The 24,983-nt window shown below is 37.2% G+C and overlaps 1 protein-coding gene across 2 annotated transcripts in view; it reads left to right on the top strand.

The window, feature by feature from the left end:
• igdcc4 (immunoglobulin superfamily, DCC subclass, member 4) overlaps positions 1–24,983 on the top strand; it is a 98,680-nt gene that overhangs the window by 14,481 nt on the left and 59,216 nt on the right. The gene's annotated exons all lie outside the window — the stretch shown is intronic.

The raw sequence follows: 24,983 nt of genomic DNA, 5'->3' as shown, positions 1-24,983 counted from the left end.
AACAAAGACGGCTGCCGCTGGAGAATTGAGATGTGAAGATTCTGCCATCGAGTCTGTTCTAGAAGATATCGACAGCGCATTGATTTTAAAAGAGGAACAGAGAAACGTGGATATAACTAGGCGCCTTGCATGTGTCAAGGACACCTCGACACTTGGTCAGGTGAAGCCGGGGATTGAACCACCAACCTTCCGGTTTGTAGACAACCTACATGTTGGCCCGGATTTACGATTAAACTGAAATTTCATGACGACTGCCACTAGGGGGCAAACTTCGACAGTCATGTCCGAATGTTGTGTACAGTGGAAAGGTGGCTTAAGCCTGTAAGAATTTGCTATCAACTTTGAAAGCTGTGCACTCTCAGATAAAAAGCTACAAAAGTTGTCACTGGGGCAGTGTCTTTTCAAAAAGTACACTTTTGTACCTAAAAGGTGCATATTGGTACCGCTAAGGTACACGCAGGTAGAGGTACATACTGGTAACTTAAAGGTACATACAGGTATCTGTCTTCACCTGTCCACTTTAGCCGCTTTCACTTTTTCAATTTACACCTTTCCACTGTAAATGACAAAAGACGGCCGAATAAACAGAAGCCATTCATTCATCCATATGGAGAGTCGCTGTGTAAGAAGACGACCATCTGCGGATGCGTTCTTTTTTGATCCGTTTTGAGTGTTGGACACATAAAAAATTTGAACTTGTGCAACTACATCGCATGCAATATGCCGACCTCAAGTGATGGATTTTAGTGTATTTCAATCAAAAACTTTGTGTGAGGTAAAAATTGCCACTAAGGGGCGACCTCTGACAGTTGTGTCTGAATGTCATGTACAGTGGAAAGCGGTTTCGGGTCTAAAAGTTTCACGTGTGCCTCAGACACAGGTCAGGTATAATAATAGCAGCATTGGGTTTTAGGTAATTTAAAATTTATGTGTTTTTAAACTGTCTCGTGTGTGCACTAATGTCCTTTTTAATTGCATTTCTAGCAAGAAATTAGTATTGTAGTTTTCAAATATGTGATTAGTTATCACAAATGAAAGTTGCACAAATGCACAAAGGCGCTCTCTGTTTATATTTCAAACACACTGCATTTGAAGTGAGTTTTCGGACGCAGCCATTGTTTGGCTGGGGTAGTTAAATTTTCATTGAAACACACCTGTCAATCGATTTTAAATGCACATTTTAGTGGTTACCTTGGTGTCGTCTTCAGATAACATAGTAAAATAAATGGAACAGTGGGCCAAATTGGTTGCGAGGCCACCGGGGTTTCTTTCATTCGAGTATAGTTGGGTTTAAAAAATTGCCACTGGTTCGGGTTGAACTCGGGTCTAATTTACTCAAGTTTGTTTCGGATTCTGTCTTTTTTTTAGATTTATGCACGTTGGGTTCAGGTAAAAAGTGATTTGGGTAATTTCGGGTCAGGTAGATTTCTTTGGACCAGAGAAGACCTCTAATCTGTACCTAAATTAGGACCCTTTTAAAAGGTACAGTTCCAACTTTCACTCATCAAGGCTTATTCAACAAACTTTCATTTAAAAAGATCTTAATCTTTACCACTGTGAGATTTCACTTGTGTATTGTAATTGTTTCCATAACTCCCCAGAGCATTGTGGGTATTTTTCCACTGTATTGTAGTCTTTTCTGTAATATCCCTTTGAGGTTCCTGTGAACTTTGCCTTTAATTGGCCTCAGAACTGTGGTCAGTAAAATGTTTATCAGAGGCCAGTGTATTCTTGCACCGAGCTCTGCTGTTTGAACGCACCCTGGTTGACAGTAAACAGTAGATACAGTAGATAGATTCTTCATAGCTCTGCTTTACTGCATAAATATTACAGTGGCATTCATATCAACTTGTGTCAGCAGTTCAAAGCAGAATCAAAGCATTGATCATATGTGTAATGTGAGATATGAGCTGCTGAGCTCTGCGTTCATTGAGGAAGAAAAACTCCCATACCCGTCACCAGAGCACTTCACATGTTTTCTCAAAGGTGCCATAGAATGTAAAACTTTATTCAGCTTAGAAGAATAATAAAAATTCTGTATATGGAAATGACATACTTTATCTTAAGCCTCAAATATGATTGTTTCTTCCTTCTTATGTAAACCTCGTTCATGCAAAAGACAACCGAGATACACCCCAACATTAAATTATACATTCAATTAATTACAAATTACAACGTTGTTAATGCTAAAAACAAACTGGTGACTACTGAGTTAACTTAGCGCTATATGCTAGTTATATGCTAGCGTTTAGGCTAAAGTTTTGACTGTGTATACTGAAAAAAACAAAACTTGCTCAAACAGGTCTAATGTGAGCTACCGATGAGCCTCACTGTGAAACAGCCAATCAGAGCAGAGCTCAACTTTATTATTCATGACCCTTCCAAATAAGGTAATAACAACCCATTTCATTCTAAAGGCAAAATCCCAGAGTTGTAAATAGAAAACCACATACATAATTAAATTGTGGTGCTTCCACCATCTTCTTTTACAGAGTTTTGCCTGTAACATCTGAGCGAGGAGGTATACTTTACAGTAATAATGTTCTCTAAATCGGGTTCAATTCCTAGACATTTCAATCATAGAAGAGTTCTTCCTGAATGCTTTCAGACTTTCATTTTTCAACTCAAGGTGACCAGACTTTAGATCATTTCTGTTCCGCACAAAAGGACAGTCTCCGATATATTAGGCTCTATAATATATAAGATATAATAGACTTATCGTGGTATTCATTAATACTGTTTGTCTTGAATTAATTTGCATGATATTATAAGGTGGGCAATAGTGTGAAAAACATATTAGCATAATTGTTTACATTTTTCTGAATCATAGTAGCTTATTTTTCATTAATAAATCAGAATGTTGTAATGCAATCTTAGCATATTGGGCGATTGTAAACAAACCTACAATGATCTTTTTGATTATGCTGATATTTTTTGCATCGAAATGACAAAAAAACATTTTTGAAAACCCCTGCCAGGGTGATGATTTTAAGAAACGCTGGTTGCAGGGTTGTCATGTAGACAGTAAAAACCGGCGTTTTTTGTCTTGTGAGGTCACTTTTTTTAGGCCGCCTGCTGGTGTGGCATGCACTTGCCAGCGCTTGATAGCGTTTTTTTTGCTTTTTCATGAGGACGAAAATTTATTTTAATCTAAACATGTGTGGACGAGATTTTTGTTTGGAGGACTAACTCCAGTAATAAAATACTCGTGTCCGTGTGGACTAGGCCTTATACTGCAGTTCATCAACTGGCCGCTAGAGGCTGGCTCCAAAAGGGAGTCAATCCCATAGACCCTCTCATGTTTAAATGTTTTTGGTCTATATAGCTGATTTTGCCCTTCATGACAACTGCGAGGGGAATTTTTTTGCAAGTCATCCGTTTAAATTATATTAAGTCTTAAAGTTAATTAAGGGCATGGCCACTGACAGGTGAACTGCTGCTGCGGTAACAACCGTCGAGCTAGGCGGGTGAGGTTTCAGCAACCAGGCACCTCAGTTACACCCATGTCCCGCCTCTTTGCCTATTTTCAGTTATCCATGAGTGTCACTTATTATAGAGATCCACCTAGTTTAATAAACTGAATGAAGTTGCTTTTTATCATGATGGTTATTATACCAGACTTTATTTTTGTCTTAATCTGAATAAATGTTCTGTGAAATGCCAGAAAAGCAGTATGTCATTCATTGTTTAGTTAAATATATAAAACTGAATGTGCAGAATAATTTTAATGTTCATTTATGGCGCTTTTCCATTGCATAGCACCCCACGGTCCGGTCCAGCTTGGGTCGGGTCAGCCCACTTTTGGGAGCTCTTCCATTGGGATCACTTCGTAGTACCCGATACTTTTTTTCGTACCACCTCGGTTGGGGTTCCAAGCGACCCGAACTGATACCAAACGTGACGCGTAAACACTGTAGTTCACTGATTGGTCTGAGAGAATCGTCATCGGCGCCGTCATCCTATTATGTAAAATATTAGCTTTAGCTTAAGCTTACTGCTAGCTTGCGCTGTCTCGAGCAAACATGTTGTCATCTGTGCTCTGTTTTAAGTTTCCAAACACCCTTTTAGCAATGAAAAACATCCACAGGTTGTGAATCAGGAACACATAAAAGTTTTTTCCAGACTTGCAGTTTGTGGCAGACATTCGCGACGTGCATGTCAGTATTATTTATGCTTTAATGCAACTTCATTGAGGCTCCACGGAGCGCCGTCGACTGACGCCACGGGTGTTTGAACAGAAACTGTCATGTGAGACAGAGGTAGTTATAAACGCGATGTGCAAACATCTATTTATGGTGGCCAATTTTAATTTTGTGGCGGACTTATAAATAAATAAATGTATGGGAATGTACAAGGACGCTCTCTCTTGTATGAGGTCACAGCCGTATGCAGCGCAAATATAACGACACGCCTATAATTCCTCCCACTGCAAAGTGATACTAAACTCAATGGAAAAGCTAACCACGCCAAAGTGAGGTGAGCTGACCCGACCCAAACTAAACTAAACCGTGGGGTACTATGCAATGGAAAAGCGCCATTAGTTTCTTCAAGATACTTTTCATTTTATTTTTTAAATACGCTTTATAAAAAATGCTTTTTAACCCTCTGGGCCTTAGGTGATTTGGCATCCTTGAGAAGTTTTGACCTGCACTTACATTTGTTGCAGTTGTTTAAAAACATAATAATGGCAAACGTCTCATAACACTGTGTTCAGCACAAACTGGGATACAATATTATGTGAGTAACATGCATGTACATGTGTGTATTTTTGTGAGAAAAATGTTTAAAAGCAAAAATTTTAAGTCCACTGATGATTTGAGGAATGGGGTTCACCTGTGATGTTTTCTTAATTGGAAAAAAACAATCTCTTTGGTGTTTCACAGTACACACTGATGATAGCTTAGGTCAAAACGCATCTGTGTGGACACGGTACAAATAAATCCATGAAATTATATCTTAAGGGGGGGGGGACATTTTTATTTTGATAAATCCACAAAACCCATAATAAACATGTTTTTACAAGACTTTTCAAAGCAGGATCTAGTAGTCTATAGAGTTTTTTCTTAAAAATGATTTGAAGATCATTTTGCCCACTCATTCACATAAACCGATACATTGATTTAGAATTTCTAAAATACTTTTTGTTTTGAAAGGCCATATGCGAGGAGGCGTGAAAGCTCCTGAATAATCTGTGATTGACACCTGAGAAAACAAAGACTAAGCCGCCTAATGAGACTTTCAGGCAGGAAGGTGAGAGGAAACTCAAAGAAAGAAATGTAGTTATTTTGTTTGTGGCTAATTTAAATTATAGCTAAAAATATAATTTTGATGGTCATACCTGTATACCTACAGTATATACCCACCCTATATAACCACACACACACACACATTACGCAGTGGTCAGTACCTATCAAAAGTGGTCCAAGGAAGGAAAAGCAGTGAACCGGTGATAGGGTCATGGGCGGCCAAGGCTCATTGATGCACGTGGGGAGCAAAGGCTAAATTTTATAGAAATATTTTGTTATAATTTCACAATTATACCTTATATAAACCATGCTTTTACAAAAAAAAGTTTTGGCTTAAAGGTGCTCTAAGTGAATTCACGCGTTTTAGACCATAAAATTTTTTTGTTACATACAGCAAACATCTCCTCACTATCTGCTTGCTGCCTGACTGCTGATCAAACTGTAAAAAAACGCGATCTCTGTAGACAGCCCAGGCTCCACAAACTGCAATAAAAACACAGTGGCCAAACCTACCACCAGAAACGATAACAAAGTGTTCCAGCCAATAAACGACAAGAAGGAGTTGGGGGTTGGGTGGTTCATGAAAGCACGGAAGGAAGGGGGAGGAGTTAGCTACGCTCAGTTTGTTTGAAAACAGTTCAAACATCAACAAAAAGTGATGTCACACAGATTCGCTTAGAGCGCCTTTAATGCAATTTGTATTACCATATGTTTAATAGAAAATCACAACTAAACTGGTTTCTGTAATGAGACAATGGTAAATTTGTGATAACTGTGGTTTAGCTTCAAATACTATAGTAAATTTAGAAATGGGTGAGCATTGTTAACTTATCAATCCATCAGTTTGTGTTTAAAAAGTAACTAAAACATAATTAAGAGCAACAATAAAGATAGCTTATCTACAAGTGTAATCCAATATCATAATAAAAGTGCAATAAAAGTTCTAGCAAGGATTGTAAAATGTAAAATTGATACCATGCCTAGTATATCATCATCACATACCTGTATTTACTTAAGGGGAACAGCGCATTTTCTTGATTGGCATTAAGACATAAGGAAATAAAGGGCCAAAAGTAAACCATGGTAAGGTGAATATATCCCTTCATTTACATAAATGTGGTGGGGAGAGATAAAAGTTATAATTCCACATCTCTTTAAGATCTCCACTGATCAAACATAACAGTGCATATTGTCAACAAACCTGACTGAAAAAGGTGTCGGTGTTGCTTGAGACATTCTGAAAAAACTTTAACCGCAGCACCACAGAGAGCATTTGAAGAGTTTGGTTCCAAAATGATTGTACATTCCAATTAATATCAATCAAACTGAAGCTGGTTTGTTTTGATTTAAGCCTTAATAACTAAAAAAAACACAGCAATAAAATAAAACACAATAAAAGCATGATAACATAATAATAAACATGTTTTGACACAAATTTAAAAAACAGAGTTTTTTTTTTAACCAAACTCTTGATTTTGACCAGCTGCATTACTGTGGTACTCACGTTGCTCTTCCACTGATTGCAAAGTCGGAAAGTGGTTCGAACATCAAGTCTCATCATATAAACAAACTTCAGGCCTCAAATTACACTCATCGTACCCCTATATTGCATAGAAATGATGCTGGTTCTTGTGTCCTTTCTGTATCAGTCTTGCCTGATTCCTTTGTAGTTATTTTTCTAAATCTTACTTGGTGTGGACTTTATACTGGCCCCTAATGTCAAGGAGACCTGATTAGAGACCAGCAGGTTTCAGGAGCTGGTGTGGAGCCAATTTCGGAAACATCAAGGACTGTAGTCACTCTGCACACAATCTGTTCTCAGTGCTGCGGTCTGGCAGTCACTTTCCTGTCATTACTCATAAACTGCTGTTATATTGTTATTATATTGTTGCTTGCTCATCTTTCTGTTTGCTGATGTATTTATTGTTGCTTTACAACTAAATAGCACATCTGTCACTTTATTATACTGCTACCGTTCGCTGCGCCCACTTCATTCCCTTGGGCATCTATTTGAAATTACAGTAAATCGACTAGAGGAACAAAAGCATGTTTTGGATAGAGACACACAGTTTGTGATTTGTTCCAGTTGATCTCTGTGCAATATGTGGTAGTTTCACAGCTTTATTTAAACTTTTATGGTCAACATTTAAAGGAACAGTATGTAGGATTGTGGCCAAAACTGGTATTGCAATCACAAAACTTGTGGCTAAAACTGGTACTGCAGTCACACAACTGGTGGCCAATACACAAAATGACTACATAAACATCAGTTGAGGGCTGCAAATCCACTTTTTAAATGACAATATCCTGGCCGGACCACTGTTGTCAGTGATATAAGTATTTGAAATGAAAATGATTTCTTAATGTCTAGTGACATATCAGGGCCATTTTATGATTAATTGATATACATTTCTTACATACTGTTCCTTTAAGAAGCTTGTGGGCCAAAAATGAGCAGAGACAGTTTGTGCATTATTCTAGTATAAGTGATACTGTATTAAGGCTTAATTAAAACTGTCAGACAATGTGTTGCTCTTAAATATCAGAAAATCAATATATAATTTTATACAGGGGTCAACCCATCAACATAATGTGCTCTTGGAAATCTTTCAGAGCCTGGAGATTTTCCAGACTTTATAGACATAATAGAGGCCCTGACCTCTTTTTTATGGTTATCAGTGTGTCTAAGGCATCTCATTCATCAGGGCTACATTGTGCAGGATAATAATAATAAAAAAAGGTTTAAACTTGTATTGAACGTGGATGTACGCTGACTTGTATAAATCAGAAGCAAACTGATTGAATACCGTATTGATGTCTTCGTCAGACATACAACAGTTTAACAGTTCTCCTTTCCAAATTGCAATTGTTTTGTTGCTTAATCTGTCCAGCAAAGAGCTTTACAGGTTTTTACCACGTGTACAACACTTGTCTTTATTTTAATGCATTAATGCTTTCTTATTGAATCATTTGCACAACTTAAAATATTTAAATATTAAATCTGTAAAATATAGGATTTCTATTCAAATTTAGTGCTTTGTTTTTCCAAATGTTTAAAGATAAACACCACTGTTTTTCAATATTTTACTATGTTCTTACCTCAACTTAGATGAATTAATACCTATCTTTTTTCAATGCGTGCGCTTAATCTTTGTACAGCGCTTCTTAAATGTGTTAGCATTTAGCCTAGCCCCATTCATTCCTATGGCGCCAAACAAAGGTTTTATTTTGTGCCACCACACTTACTTGTGTAACTACTCATGTACTCATGTAGTCTTTAAATAGGGAAAACATGCAAGTGTTTGGTGGCTTCTAAATTAATCCCTTTTTGGAGCCATAGGCATGAATGGGGCTAGGCTAAATGCTAACACATTCACAAGACGCTGTACAAAGATTGAAAGTGCACGCATTGAAAAAAAATAGGGATGTATTAATTTGTCTAAGTTGAGGGAAGAACATAGTAAAATATTGAAAAGCGGTGGTGTTTCCTTTAACTTCACCCACAGGTGCAAACCTCATACTGTTGATAATCTATAGTTGATGCAATGTTAAGTACAAAATTATCTATTATGTAGTGAATCTTCCAACAAAAACTTATCAAAATATCAAACTAGGTCTTGTGAGTGTATGGTTCCTCCTTCTTTAGTGCATATGTTTTCCACAGCGCTCCCACCAATGCAAATTAGATGACCCGGTTTGCCCTTGTTTATTATTGCCTATAAGAACCTCCTCTCTATATTGGCTAGATATGGAGTTGTGTAAAATGTGACCCACCCAGTCCAGAAGTGTCTTTTACATTATTAAAATGTGTTTGAAAAATCTGCTTTCTGGATTTTAAGAAGTGAATAAATGTATGTTCCTTATTTTGACAGTAAAGGGCTTTCTTTTCAATGTTGGAATTTGTATGCACTCTTCATAACAGAAAGAACGAAATGCAATGCTCAAATGCAAATCCTTTGAATAAAACAGAAATACACAAGCTCAAAAAGATATGTCTAGGCATCTCCTGGCCAACTACTGTAGAATAGGTAACACTTTACAAAAAAAGCCGCTTCACATTTTATGTCTTTTGTGCGCGCAAAATACGCAAATATGTTATTTGAATGTAGAAATCAAATAGACGTGTTCATGTTTAAGACAGAGATATATTTTTGCTGTGGTCAATAACTCACAAGTGTGGTCTATCAATACCAGGTGGAATTTTGAACAAATGTAAAACGACTGCAGTATAATTTCACTTTGAACATAGGGAGCGCATTGTTTTAGTAAATATACATGACTATGACCTTGTTAATATGTAACTAAACACATAATTTGTCATTTATATTTACAAAAAATAATGAAATTATATTTTAATTTTAAATTTCAGTTTTATCAAATGTTTCAAAAGCAACCCGATAGTACAAACTTGAATTGTTGAGAATAAATAATTTTTTAACATAATGCAACAGTATTAGCGGCAGGACAAAAGTAACAAGTGTTACTTTCGTCCAAACAAGAACTCATGACATTTAAACACATTTAAACTTTTATTTTGAAAAACTCTCAACTCAAACTTCAGGCTGTGTTAGAGCACTAAATAACTTGTAGATTGATCAGTAGTGTAACACATGATACCATATAAGAAAAAAATTACCACTTTAGGAATTTACTTATCATGGCTGAACCTACAGGCGCAAAATAGTGAGTGTATAACACAATAATTTTTCAGCTCTGTCAATTATCATGAAATTTACTTATGAAAGTAAAGTAATCCTAGTACCAACATCCCTCACCACCCATTGTGAAGTGTCATTCATTTTCATAATATAATTAAATTCTTTTTTATTTTGGGTTTTTGTCTACCTCACTTTAGCATTTAGGACAGAAATTCAGGACTTCTTCCTAATTCAGGACTTTTAGATGTCGTTGTCCTTCAAATCGATTGCTTAGAAGTGGTCATTTAGTTGTTTTTGATCTTGTAAAATAAAAATAACATGAAATAAATAGGGCTAAAATAGATCAAATGTGGTCTAGCTGGAATTTGAACCAGGGGTCGACCACAGCTTTAGCAATTTATATTGGAAAACTACCCACAAAGCCACAGTTCTGACAAATAAAGTAAAATACAATGTGCAAAGTAATAGGCAAGCATTACTCTAGTATGCTCCTAGACATTTCGCAGCTAGTCACTATGTGACTGTAATAAAAAAATGTGAAATACGCATTGCAGAATGTACTGAGTGTTCTGGGTTAAAGGGTTCGATTGAATGAACATCAGTGAGGCCATGGCTCTTTAAAGAAAAAGACTGAACAAAATTTACCATAAAGCTTATGTTTCAGAGCTCAGGCGTTGTGAGGACAATCCAGCTGCTGTCTCATTGTATCTGAGTGGACGTGGTTTAGAGGTTACATTATTAGATAATCAGACAGTTTTAGTTTTGCATGATGTTTTGCTATCATAGATTTGGATGAGTTGTTAAAAGCAGGCACTGTGATAAACATCAAACTTTATCAAATTATTTAAATAACACTTGGCACCGTTTTTCATTTTTAAATCATTCTTAATGTAAGGGTGCTTTGTAGTCATTTTTATGTTTTACTTATTCAATCTCGACTGAAATTTGTGGTCTTTAAAGAGGATACACACACAAGGTTTTTTTAAGATGTGAAATAAATCTTTGAGTACATATGTGAAGTTCTAGCTCAAAATATTATATAGATAATTTATTATAACATGTTAAAAGTGCCACTTTTTAGGTGTGAGCAAAATGTGCCATTTTTGTGTGTGTCCTTTTAAATGCAAATGAGCTGATATCTGTACTAAATGGCAGTGCCGTGGTTGGATAGTGTAGATTAAGGGGCGGTATTATCCCCTTCTGACATCACAGGGGGGTCCAAATTTCAGTGACCTATTTTTTCACATGCTTGCAGAGAATGGTTTACCAAAACTAAGTTACTGGGTTGTTCTTATAGTATAGGTTGATAAAAGCACTGGGGACCCTAGCAGTTAAACATTAAAAGGTCATGATATGTCCCCTTTAAAAGGAGGCTTGTGCACAGGATCACATAGTTTGTGCAACAAATGATTAATCAACAAAAAAGACAAATATGACAAAATGAGCCCAGTCTCCTGAAGATGCGTATAAATATCACGAAGTGTAAAACCCGTGCAATACATACGCCAAATTCCACTTTGGCGTGTATATGATACGCAAGTCCTTCCCATTCACTTAAACGGGGCATCTTTTTTTGTCGTTTTATTTATTGGTTTCTCAATTTTTTTTGCTATTTTTTTTACCATTTTCGCTTGGGTTTAGGGTTAGAACAACTTTTTGTTATATAAAAATGACATCCTATACGCAAACGCCGCCCCTGCTACTAATATGGGTAGGACAAAATATAAGCCTAGGTATTGCAAATAAGCACATCTTAGAAATATAGACTTATGCTCCATGCCAAAGGTTGAAATTTTGGTTTGATGTAGCAGCATGTTCTGCTAAATGTGGAGAAAAGGTGCATGTGAAAAGAGTTGAGAAATTCATGCATGAGTTGAGAGAAAAATTAAAGTATATCAGAACGATCATATAGAAATAGGACAATTTTATAACAAAATAAAAAGATGTGACTCTTTAGTTTTTTCTGTATTCTCTGTATTCATATTATGTAAATTACTTATGTAATAATGTATTACCCCTAACAAAAATTATGTATGTTAGGATTTAGAAATAACTTTATTTATTTAAATTATTATTATTATTTTTTAAATCTCCAAGAGGATGTTTCGTCATTTGAATTTAACTGCTGGAGACATATTTGTCCCCTAAGGTATAGCCAGGTAACCCAACCACACGCATTCTGATAACATTACACCATAACTGTCCCAAGACAGATCACAAATACAGTACTACAAATATTTTGACAGTTGTGAAGTATGTGGGCTAAAATTGGCAAATAATCAATGCTGACGTCTCTGTGGTTATAACACACACGTCATCTGTAAGCTGATCTTTTTCATACTGGTACAGTACTGCATACTTTGTACTGTATACAGATGTATTTGACTCAGAATCCCTATGATTACCAAATATGTGATCAGACAAAAATACATGAGGTGACATCTCACATCAGTAGATTTGCAGTCGTTGTGAAATCAATGTATTGAATTTTACCATTTCACAACAGCCATACATCAAGCAAGCCTCTCTCTCTCTCTCTCTCTCTCTCTCTCTCTCTCTCTCTCTCTCTCTCTCTCTCTCTCTCTCTCTCTCTCTCTCTCTCTCTCTCTCTCTCTCTCTCTCTCTCGTACCATGCTGCTGAGTAATAGCTGGCACTGTACCCAGAATATAATACACACACACACACACACACACATAAATGCGCTCACACAGACATGTTGCCATGTGAATTTAAATGGTTTGTTGCACTGGGCTATCAATCAGACCATCTGTCCCTGTCCTCCCAAACTTCATTAGTGGTTGTGCAGTGCATATGTCAGACATTTAGCCGGCACAAGCTCATGTTTATACACAGCTCCACCTTTGTCCACCAAATGCAATGCTTAGTTCCCAGCCAGTATTGGGTAGGGGTGGCAGCCAGAATTACTCAGTGACGCTTGAGAATCTGAAATCTGATTTAGTGTTTAAAAAGTGTGTGTGTGTGTGTGTGTGTGTGTGTGTGTGTGTGTGTGTGTGTGTGTGTGTGTGTGTGTGTGTGTGTGAGAGAGAGAGAGAGAGAGAGAGAGAGAGAGAGAGAGAGAGAGAGATAGCCTCTGTAATCTATTCTCAAACAGGACTAGTGTCTTGCAGAGTTTAGGTCCAACTTGCTTCAGGCGTGTTTAATTATGGTTGGAGCTAAACTCTGTAGGACACTGGCCCTCCAGGACCAAAGTTCGCCATCCCTGGTTTACAATATGGTGTCAGAAATTAACATAATTGTGCCCACATGCTTTGTTACCTATGTGTTGCATGTACAGTACAAATGTTTTAAACATGCTGTTTTAAAATACTAATTCTTAATTTTAGTTTAGGGAATGAAAGCTGTTTTTTGTAAAAAGCATTTTTAATGAAGCAGTTCAGTAGACCCAGGGGCACCACTAGTGATTTTGAGCCTCCTGAATTTTATTAGCTACGGGCCCCAATACCATTCGACCCTGCAATGTCCGATTGTTGACCCTGGTACAGACAGTGAGGTCCAATCGGTGGGCGCCCCTTCCTGTTAGGGCCTCATTCCTTGTCCATGTTTTCAAAGGTTAGTTGTGGTTCATTAGACGATGAATGTCAGATGAATGGGTAACATAAAGATTTGCTGCAGTGATGTAAATTTTGAATAGCCAGTCATTTGTAGCCTTTTGCGGAGAAGTGGGCTTTGATCTGTAGTAAAAATAACATCAAAAGGTAAAAACATGACTGAGTCTATTAAAAAATGGGCAATGGAACTAGTACAGTATGTAGATGTATCATAAAATTAAAAAATAAAGACATTTCATTTGAAACAATATTTGAATTTGTTTTACATTTGCATGTGTTACTATTGTCAGGATCCTGCCATAAGAGTCTTGTTTTATATTTATGTTTTATCACGATGGCAGGGTTCTGACAGCCTCATGTTCTATGTGGAGGCTCATGGCCTTTATATATTGGGTCATGTGCCTCTGGTGTCTCCTTCCTAGTCCCCACCCCCTTATTCTCCTTGTTAATTATTCATTATTAGATATTCCCCTCACCTGTGTTACCCTTGTTATCTTGTTTAGTTTTCCCCTAATTAATCTCCTCTTGTCTCTTGTCTTGTGCTGGTTCATTGTGTACTGACATGTTGTATTGTGTAGAGTTTGTGTCTGATTTCAGTATTTGTTTAATATCCAAGTCTAGTCGATAATGTTATGTCAGTGTTTTGTATATCATGTTTAATGTTGTGTTGCCCCCACGTGGGCTTTTGTTTTCTGTGGTTTTGTTAATAAATGTTCATCGTTCACTTCCCCGACATCGTCTGCGCATGGGTTCTCTTGTTCTCCGTCCCAATTCCTCACAACTAGTTGATTCACACTGTCCTATTAGATTTTTTGTAGTATGGGATCAAGTACATATCATTGGCATTAGTACACTTGCAATTCTTTTTCAGTAAATAGTTTATTATTTTCATCCTGTTTGTTTTATTTCTGCGTATATTCTATAATACAGCTGCATGCATGTGCATGATGTCCTAAGACTACAGAAGTTTAAAAGCCATTTTTGCCATTTTTATATTCAGAATATTATGTCACCTTCAAACCCTTATGAGTTATTAGCTTGCATCTTAAAAAATAGTTGATTGTCCGTAACCTTTGAATTATTTGAAAATAATGCACCCCCACTATGCAAATGACCACCTTGTATGTGCATTATTTTCAAATAATTCAACGGCCCGTCGTCAATTATTCCACACTTAAGCCGCCTTTCCACTGCACACGACAAACGACGGGCGATAAGGCGGAAGTCATTCATTTCCTATGGAGAGTCGCAAAGGGGTTGCGTGATGTGCCGACCATCTGCGAATGCGTAAATATCGTATCCGTTTTGAGCGTTGGATCCGTTAAAAAATTTGAACTGGTCGACTAAACCGCATGCGATATGCCCACCGGAAGTTATGTATTTCATTGTATTCTAATCACAAACTGTGTGTGAGGTGAAAATTTTTAATCCTTTTGGTTTAACTTTATATATATATATATATATATATATATATATATATGAAGAGTTTGGTTCCAAAACGCGATAAACGCCATTTTTGAAAAAAATTAAGTTATTGCCAGAATCAGGATTATATCAGGTCAGTAGTTAAAGGTAAATTCTTAATTTTACGCAAAATCCAATATCCGCCGTGTTATTCTGTCATCTTTTCTCCCTTTTTTCCCAAAATGCGACAAACGCCACTCCCCCTTTTTTACAGAACGCCATAAATCCATTTCTGATATTACAGCCCACCAGTCACGCAATGTAAACAAACAATGGCGGACGCGCTGAGTCCACGGAGTCCTAGTTTTCCTCATCTACTTTGTACTTCGTGATCAACAAACAAAACAAAATAATACTTTAATTGCATTGATAAACCTGTGATGGTTTTCTGTGATGGGAAAGAAACGTAAGCCATCAGCATCTAATATTTTCCCTGAGAGGCACTCGGGAGACGGGTGCTTCTCCCGACAGCATCAAGCTTCTCATGCTAACACATTGACCCCAGAGGATCTTATTAAAAACTTTCCATAATTTTACTCAAAGTCAACGAAAATCGAGCAGGACCAAAAACATTTTACAGCTGATCTCTGTGAAAGACGTTAAGCGACGACGTCAAGTAACCGCAATGACATGATCTTAATATGACAAAGTAAGTGTTTTGATTAATGACATTAATGTTTATATTTTTAATTAGTGTGTACAACTAGTCAACTAAATGAATATAACATGGCAAAGATGAATGCACATTTATATAGGCTATTGATTCAATAGATTTATAGCATTTTGAATAAAAACTTGTCATGGATTTATTGCATTTTGTGGAAAAAATTATCCGTTTTTATAATAAATCTTTGAAAATCAACTATGGATTTGAATTTTTTATGTTTTTATAACATAAAGATGCTATGTGAAAGTTTGTAACAGAAAATAGTTGTTTTCATCTTGTCACTTTCTTGGTATAGAAAACAGGTTTTTACCAAAATTTGTCAAAATGGATTTATTGCGTTTTGGAACCAAACTCTTCATATATATATATGAAATTATATTTACAAATGATTTAACCAAATAGTGTTTTTGTGATATTTGAACTTCTTGTTTTATCTTAAAACCGAAAGTAAATGGGTTTTCCCCTCGGAAGGTCTGCATTCGTTAAAAATTAGCAAATAAAATATTTAAAATCAATATTTAATGTTCTTTACTTTACTTATGAGGTAAATATAAGCGAGATAATAAGCAGGTTTCATCAACCAGCCACTTCAGCTTCACCCATGTCCCGCGTCTCCCCATTTCCGTTTATCCGCAATTGATGCGCGGTGTCACGTGGCCAAGATGGCGACGACAGGCACCGCCTACTTTAAACCTCAAAAATGCTCTTCACAAACCAATGGGTGACATCACGGATACTACGTCTATATTTTTTTACAGTCTATGTCAGTAACAAACAAATGACGTGAACTCCAATGCTTCACTCTTATTGGTAGTCGCTCCCGCTCATCATTTGCATGAAGTTTAACTTTTTCCAACTTTGTTACGTAGCTGGGCACACCCACTTCCTGTCGCCAATGGTTCTGTTTCGCTGGTTGCTCTGAAAGTTGAAATGAACAAGTTTGGGTTGCTCTGATGTTGCTATCGCTGCCATATTTTACCATATAGAAATAAGATCACTTTTTCCAGGATTAATGTCATTTTTACTTTCAGTAACTATGTAACTACATGCATTGATTTAAGTAAACAGCACTTTTTAATAAAAATTTTATTGTTGATTTTAATGCCCAAATTATGTTATTCTGGTTTTAGTGGTTCATTTGTGTGGTGGCTTGGGGTATGTTTTAAAGCGTAATGTAAAGTTTTGCAGTAAAAATATTTTTTCACTAATAATTTATTAATTGCAGGAGTTTAAAAATGCATCAAAAACTTTAAAAGCTTTCTTAAATGACACTTTTTAATAGATTCTTTTAGTTATTAATTAAAGATTCAGATTGGAAAAGAGCATTTGAAAGCCAAGCTTAGAAAAGTTCCCTTTACATACTGATTAAATTATTTAGCGCTCAATAAGTTTCTATTGAAAATGCACACCTTTGATGCATTAAAAAGGTTTTTTATGCAATCATACATTAAGTTGGATGTTTTGATTCTGGAGAGATGTCAGATGTGTGCAGTGTTGAATGATGTACATCCCTTTGATGTAGTACAGAATATTTCATAATTACAGTAAGCCATGTGGTGTGTTTGTTTGGTCACATCAAGTGTTTCAATATCTTTAGTATCGTAATGCACCTTCAGTTTCACCAGAAGGAAAACAGTTCAGAAACAATGTTCTGTGCTACCCATGAGCGCTCCTTCGACTTCACATGCAGAGGTGATAATGTACTTGCGTATGAACATTGTGAAAGATGAGCCTTGTTTGGAGTAACTGAAAGGTTTCGCTCTGTGTGCCGGTGATGCTGGTTTCTTCTCCAGTGATTTATGGGAATGTTGCTGTGGCAGATGGTTTGAGCTATAGTGGAGATTTTGTATCAGCAATGGAAAATCTCTCAACTTTGTTCATTGTTGTCCAGCTATCTAGCATCTATGTTCAGCGTTATCTCTTCATTTGCAAGGGCACACAGTAACAGTGATGATTTGATTGGATCTCTGGCATGCTATGAGATTCCCCACAGGACTGCTGGTCCCAGAGTAAGCCCACAGCAGCAGGGGTCCATCGGGGTGAGAAATCACCCTCCTGTATGCCACAAATCCATAAACATTGCCATTTCACAAACTCAGCAGGATCTAAGAAAGTTGGTTTGTGTGCAAGAGAGGGTACAATATGGTCTCTTTTTAATGACACTTCAAGCATTTACTTAGAAGCATTTGTGGGGAGAAAGGGCCATAATAGTGAATATTACTCTATTAAATGCCTTATCCAACATTAGACTTATTTCTTAACATTTAATCATACATATATCTAATATTTTTGGTTGATTTTGAGAGAGCACTTGCACTTGTTATATTTATGTATTTAATTACCTATTGATGTATTTGAATAACATGGTTTGTTTGTTATATGCACTCTAAAAAAATTAGGTTGTTTGAACCCATGGTTATCATTGGGTTATAAATAAATCTATGCTGGGTTATTGTTTCCTAACCATGGGTTGAAACAAACAACCCAGCATTTGGGTTAAAAATACCCAGCATTCTGTAGGTTAATTTATAACCCAAGAGTTGGGTTTGTCCATATAGGGCCCTATTTTAGCATTGTCTAAAGCACACGGTCTAAAAGGGCGTGTCCGATTCCACTTTTGCTAATTTAACGGCGCACAGCCTAAATGGGTTGTTTTTATTCTCGTAATGAGTTATGGATGTGTTTTGGGTATAACGTGCAATAAACCAATGAGTTTCATCTCTCATATCCTTTAAAAGCCAATTGCGCTGGCGCCATGCCGATTATATTAAGATGGCGGAATTTATAAACTGAAAAACTAAGCGGAGGAAGAAGACTACCAGTTTAAGATTGATATTAAAAAATTGCGCTTTTTTTTCATTTGTATTGAAATTGTTATTTTTTGTATGAATACCTTTAAAAGTCGTTTTCTTTCAGTCATGGAAGTAAAATAAGCAGGCTTTTAATTGCTGTAAATAAATGGATAACCTAAATTATATGTTATCTCAAAAAATTATTTTCAAATATGCAAGAAAAGGTTTGTACTCCAAAAATACTTTATTTGTAACAAACAGGAGATATTTATTTAATTAGATATTTAAATTAGCAAATGTGTGGAGAGCCGAAACGTTTCAGCACTCGGACAGCGCCGTGAGTGTTTTGAAAAGCATTTCAGCGCAAAAGCAAGCGCAAGCCTCTTCTTCTTCGTTGGATAACTCCTCTCCCAGGTCATCATGGGATAGTGAAGTGTCCATCATATACACACTGCAAAATCTAACCGGAAGTAGTAGGTCATCCAGGTACTTTTCGCATACTGTTTTTCGAATACTATGTATTCGGACATACCACTCGCCTTGCCTACTGCTTTTCGCTTACTATGGAAGTAGGCGGTTTTGGACGCAGCACATTACTTAAAAAGGTTCTCATCTCATCATATCCACACGTACAAACTCATCATATACAATAAATCCGTGGGGTGGCATTTAAAAAAAATCAAAATAGATGCAATATTTGCATTTATTTAAAGCAAAACGTTTAATTACTTACCAGGCTACATGTGAAGCAGCTCTTTACGCCGTAACGCCTCATAATCGGTCCTCATTTATATCCAAGAGACTCAATAATAATCTTATACATTTTAATCCTTTGGTTTTTCATATTTTAAACGTTTATGTGCTGCTGTGCATCCATGTGAGGAGCCAACCAGCAGTGTCGTCCCGTTTATAGGCACATACTAACGCGCTCATTAAATAACAACAACACTGCGTAGTCTATTTTAGTTGCCTCAAAATAGCAACGCGCCTGAACACACCTCGTTTTTAGACCAGAACACCCCCATGGGTGCAAAATTGGGCGCAAATGAATTTGCTATTTATACAACGTGGCGCTAAACGTGAGAATGATAATTGCGCCAGGTTGAAATACTAGCAAAAAACACTTGTGTCGCGCATTGCGTTGCATTGGGCCGGGTGTATGATAGAGCCCATAAACTCTCATAAAAAAGGTACAAGATGGTACAAAAGTTGTAACTGGGGCGGTACCTTTCCAAAAAGTAGGGGAGGGCAGGGGTGAAAGTACCATTTTTCAGAAAAATGTAATTTTAAAACTAGACAGAGATTTTTTTGCTGTGGTTAAGTGTGGTCTATCAATACCAGATGGAATTTTGAACAAATGTAAATCGACTTCAGAATAATTTTACTTTGAACATAAGTGGCGAATTAGTACTAGTAGCTGAACCCTGTCAGCTGGGACGAAAGTAACACACAAGTGGGACGAAAGTAATACAACAGAACATGACAGATTTTTGTGTTACACTTGTTTTTTAGTAAATGTACATGACTATGACTTTGTTAATATGTAAATGCAAAACATATTTTGTCATTTATCTTTGCAAAAAATAATTAAATTACATGTTCTTTTTAAATTTCAGTTTCAGTTTCATAAAATGTTTCAAAAGCAACCTGACAATACAAACTTAAATTGTTGAGAATAAAATATTTTTTTCAATATAAACACTATGGGGCGGTTTCCTGGACAGGGATTAGAGTAGTCCTAGACTAAAATAAATGTAAGAGCTGTCCAAACCGAAAACAACTTGCACAGACATTTCTTAAAATACATCAGTTCCCTTTGTTTTGCCTCAAAATGCACACAAGTAATGTTTTTAGTAAGACATTTTTGTTAAAACTAGTTATATGTCCTAATTAAACTAAGGCCTAGTCCTGGCTTAAGCTAATCACTGTCCGGGAAACTACCCCTATGAAAATTCAATTGAATCAAATGCCATTTACCAATACAATTAAATTTTCAACGTATGCAACAGTAATTAGCAGCGGGACAAAAGTAACAAGTGTTACTTTCATCCCGACAGGAACTCCTGACATTTAAAGCCGATTTACTTTTATTTTGAAAAACTGAGAAGGCAAACTTCAGGCTGTGTTAGAGCACTAAATAACCTGTAGATTGATCAGTAGTGTAACACATGATACCAGAAAAACGTGTTATAAGAAAAAATGACCGCTTTAGTAATTTACTTATCATGGCCGAAAACAGCTTTCTGGACCAACATGTGCGAAACAGTGACAAAATAACACAATATTTGTCAGCTCTCCCTACTGAAAAATCCAGCTAAGACCAGTATAAGCTGGTAAGCTGGTTTTTGCTGGTCTCCCAGCTTGGTTTTAGCTGGTTTTGCTGGTGAAGCAAGCTGGTCTAGCTGTGTTTTGGTCACTTTTTAAGCTGGTCTAGCTGGACTTAGCTGGTCGGGCTGGAAGACCAGCTGACTTACCAGCTTTGCCAGACTGGGAGGACCAGCTTAAACCAGCTAGTTCCACCTTAAACCAGCTACCAGCTTATGCTGGTCTTAGCTGGATTTTTCAGTAGGGCTGTCAAGGGGTGCGTGCCAAATATGCTGTTATAGTTTGAAATGCAAATGTTGTCAGGCCTCGCTTTGTTACTTTATTCCCGTGTTATTTTCGCCCCAGTTCTCACCTACACCTTTGTATCTAAAAGGTGCACATTAGTACCTCAAAGGTACATATCTGTACCAAAATGGCACATATTAGGACCTTTTTAGGTACTGTACTGTCTCCTTTTTTCTAAGAGTGTATGGACCCTTTTGTGACTTGCCCACAAGTATATGCTTTTTGGCAAATTATCCTTTTTAAAATTTTGGGGAAAAATAATATAAAGTCATCAGAGATAGCGAAACCTTGGGAAGAACAGCCAAAAAATATTGGCTGGGAAATGACAGAAATTTCAGTAAGCGTCTTTAATGGCTTAATGAGATTTTAATGAGGTTTAATGAAAGACAGACAGGGAGAGGACAGTAGAGCGTTGTGGAGGTGAGCTCGGGTGACTGTCTATTGAACTGAGTGTTAATGGCCGGTGAAAGTAAGCCAGTGTTTCGGTTGTTGTGGACCACAGATCTCTTGTGCCTTTGATGCAGGACAACAGTCAGTGTTTAATTTTTTCTTTCAGATCTACATAGACACACCTATTTGTTTTCTTTCTTACTAATAAGATCTCATTTGGAATGGTACTGGGGTTTTTCCAGTTTTTGCCAGAGCCTCAGTGGCTTTATTTTTCTCTTACACTTAAGAATAGGTGATGTGCTTAGGCACCCTGCAGTTCTGAATTTGTGCTGAATTTATTAAGAGCGTCTCTCTGTCGGTTCACTTTCAGACTTTTCAGCATTTTCTAAAATGCATTTTTGGGAAAATGCATTAAATTGAGCTAGTTAGTATAGCAAAAAATAATAATGTAGTAATAATGCAAAAATCCTTAAAGGACAAGTTCAGTATTTTACACTTAAAGCCCTGTTTATGGTGAAATAGAACGGTTTTGACTGAAATTTCGACATATGCGGCTGCCCCGAGAATTTACGGGTGTTTCTTGTATCACCTCCCACCTCTATAATGGCTTTATACAGTGGGGCAAAAAAGTATTTAGTCAGCTACCAATTGTTCAAGTTCTCACACTTAAAAAGATGAGAGAGGCCTGTAATTTTTGTCAAAGGTACACGTCAACTATGAGAGACAAAATGAGAAAAAAATCCAGAAAATCACATTGTCTGATTTTTTTAAGAATTTATTTGTAAATTATGGTGAAAAATAAGTATTTGGTCAATAACAAAAGCTCATGCCAATACTTTGTTATATACCCTTTGTTGGCAATGACAGAGATCAAACGTTTTTGTAAGTCTCCACAAGGTTTTTACACACTGTTGCTGGTAGTTTGGCCCATTCCTCCATGCAGATCTCCTCTAGAGCAGTGATGTTTTAGGGCTGTCGCTGGGCAACTCAGATTTTCAACTCCCTCCAAAGATTTTCTATGGGGTTGAGATCTGGAGACTGGCTAGGCCACTCCAGGACCTTGAAATTATTCTTACGAAACCACTCCTTCATTGCCCGGGCGGTATGTTTGGGATCACTGCCATACTGAAAGACCCAGCCACGTTTCATCTTCAATGCCCTTGCTGACGAAAGGAGGTTTTGAGTCAAAATCTCACGACACATGGACCCATTCATTCTTTCCTTAACTCGGATCAGTCGTCCTGGTCCCTTTGCAGAAAAACAGCCCCAAAGCATGAGGTTTCCACCCCCATGCTTCACAGTAGGTATGGTGTTCTTTGGATGCAACTCAGCATCTTTCTCCTCCAAACACAAGAAGTTGAGTTTCTACCTAAAAGTTATGTTTTGGTTTCATCTGACCATATGACATTCTCCCAATCTTCTTCTGGATCATCCAAATGCTCTCTAGCAAACTTCAGACGGGTCCGACCATGTACTGGCTTAAGCAGGTGGACACATGTGGCACTGCAGGAATTGAGTCCCTGGCTGCATAGTGTGTTACTGATGGTAGCCTTTGTTACTTTGGTCCCAGCTCTCTGCAGGTTATTCACTAGGTCCCCCCATGCGGTTCTGGGATTTTTGCTCACCATTCTGGTGATAATTTTTACCCTACGGGATGAGATCTTGCGTGGAGCCCCAGATCGAGGGAGATTATCAGTGTTCTTGTATGTCTTCCATTTTCTAATAATTGCTCCCACAGTTGATTTCTTCACACCAAGCTGCTTACCTATTGCAGATTCAGTCTTCCCAGCCTGGTGCAGATCTACAATTTTGTTTCTGGTGTCCTTTGACAGCTCTTTGGTCTTGGCCATAGTTGAGTTTGCATTCTGACTGTTTTAGGTTGTGGACAGGTGTCTTTTATACTGCTAACAAGTTCAAACAGGTGCCATTAATACAGGTAACAAGTGGAGGACAGAGGATCCTCTTAAAGAAGAAGTTACAGGTCTGTGAGAGAAAGAAATCTTGCTTTTTTGTTATTGAACAAATACTTATTTTCCACCATAAATTGCAAATAAATTCTTAAAAAATCAGACAATGTGATTTTTTTGATTTTTTTCCTCATTTTGTCTCTCATAGTTGAAGTGTACCTATGATGAAAATTACAGGCCCCTCTCATCTTTTTAAGTGGGAGAACTTGCACAATTGGTGGTTGACTAAATACTTTTTTGCCCCACTGTATGTGCACAGGAACAATTCTTCCTAAAACGCATTAAACTTTCGTTTGCAAAGATGTGGAGCTCACCGGGTGGTCAGGGGTGTTCACTGATATGCTCACACAAAAATCGCTGCAAAAGATGCTTTCCAACAGTTGATCGTTATAAACTTGTGGACCTATTTTTCCAAACGCCTTACAACTGTACATTCTTCCGTTGAGAGCTTGAATAATAAACACTCCAGCCCAGGTGGTGGCGCTAATCCGCCATTGCCAATTGCAAGAATAGAAACAGTGTTCCCTGCGCGGAGTAATACCGTACCTCACAGCACAACTAATACAAGTCAATGGAGTTGGCAAAAACTTTGATAAAACCTGTTGGAAAGGATCTTTTGCAGCGATTTTTGTGTGAGCATATCAGTGAACACCCCTGACCACTCGGTGAGTTTCACGTCTTTGTAAATTAAAGTTTAATGCATTTTAGGAAGGATTGTTCCTGTGCACCTATAAACCCATTATAGAGGTGAGAGGTGATACAAGAAACACCCGAAAATTCTCAAGCCAGCATAATATGTTTAAATTTCAGTCAAAACCGTTCTATTTCATCATAAACAATCTGAAAACAGGGCTTTAAGTGTAAAATACCAAACTTGTCCTTTAATTATGCAAAATATGTAATAATGCAAAATATTTAGAAACAAGAATGCAGTTGGTGGGGGGGGGGGGGCATTTATAAAACTTTGTGAGTGATACCATTTTTTTGGCACAGAATCTGTGTAGTCCTGGTCATAATTGTGCTCCTGTACTCCTGTATAGTTCAGTGGTAGAGCATTGCATTAGCAGCGCAAATGGTCATGGGTTTAAACCCAGTGAGTGAACACATTGTAATTCACTGTAAGTTACTTCGGACAGAAGCGTCTGCTAAATGCATGTAAATGTAAGCCACTTTAGCTGACCAGTAATGTTGTGTGTATTTTCTTTTCTATGATAACTTTCTCTAAGCTACACTTGAGCTTTAGTTGCTTGCTTACACACACACACACACACACGGATATATATACACATGGATGCTGGAGGGTCAGCTTCCACTTTAATCTAGGAAATAATTCCATTTCCCATTAGTGTAATTAATTGAAAGCTCACCGCAGCACGAAAATGTAGAAGACCAATGTCTGGTCTGTGTGTGTGTGTGTGTGTGTGTGTGTGTATGTGTGTGTGTTTGTGTGCGCACACAAGGGCCGATGAAATAGTGTTATGGCTGACTGATTAGCATAGTCGTTATAAAATTATTGCCTTATACTTGACATGACTAACAATGTGAATAACTCTTTTTTATAGGAACTTTGAAGAGACAAATTGTGTTTTTCCTGATTGCTTTACATTGCTAAAAGATTT

The sequence above is a fragment of the Misgurnus anguillicaudatus genome, chromosome 21 (assembly GCF_027580225.2).
Source record: "Misgurnus anguillicaudatus chromosome 21, ASM2758022v2, whole genome shotgun sequence".
Taxonomy (NCBI): domain Eukaryota; kingdom Metazoa; phylum Chordata; class Actinopteri; order Cypriniformes; family Cobitidae; genus Misgurnus; species Misgurnus anguillicaudatus.
This window is presented reverse-complemented; position numbering and strand designations above follow the sequence as displayed.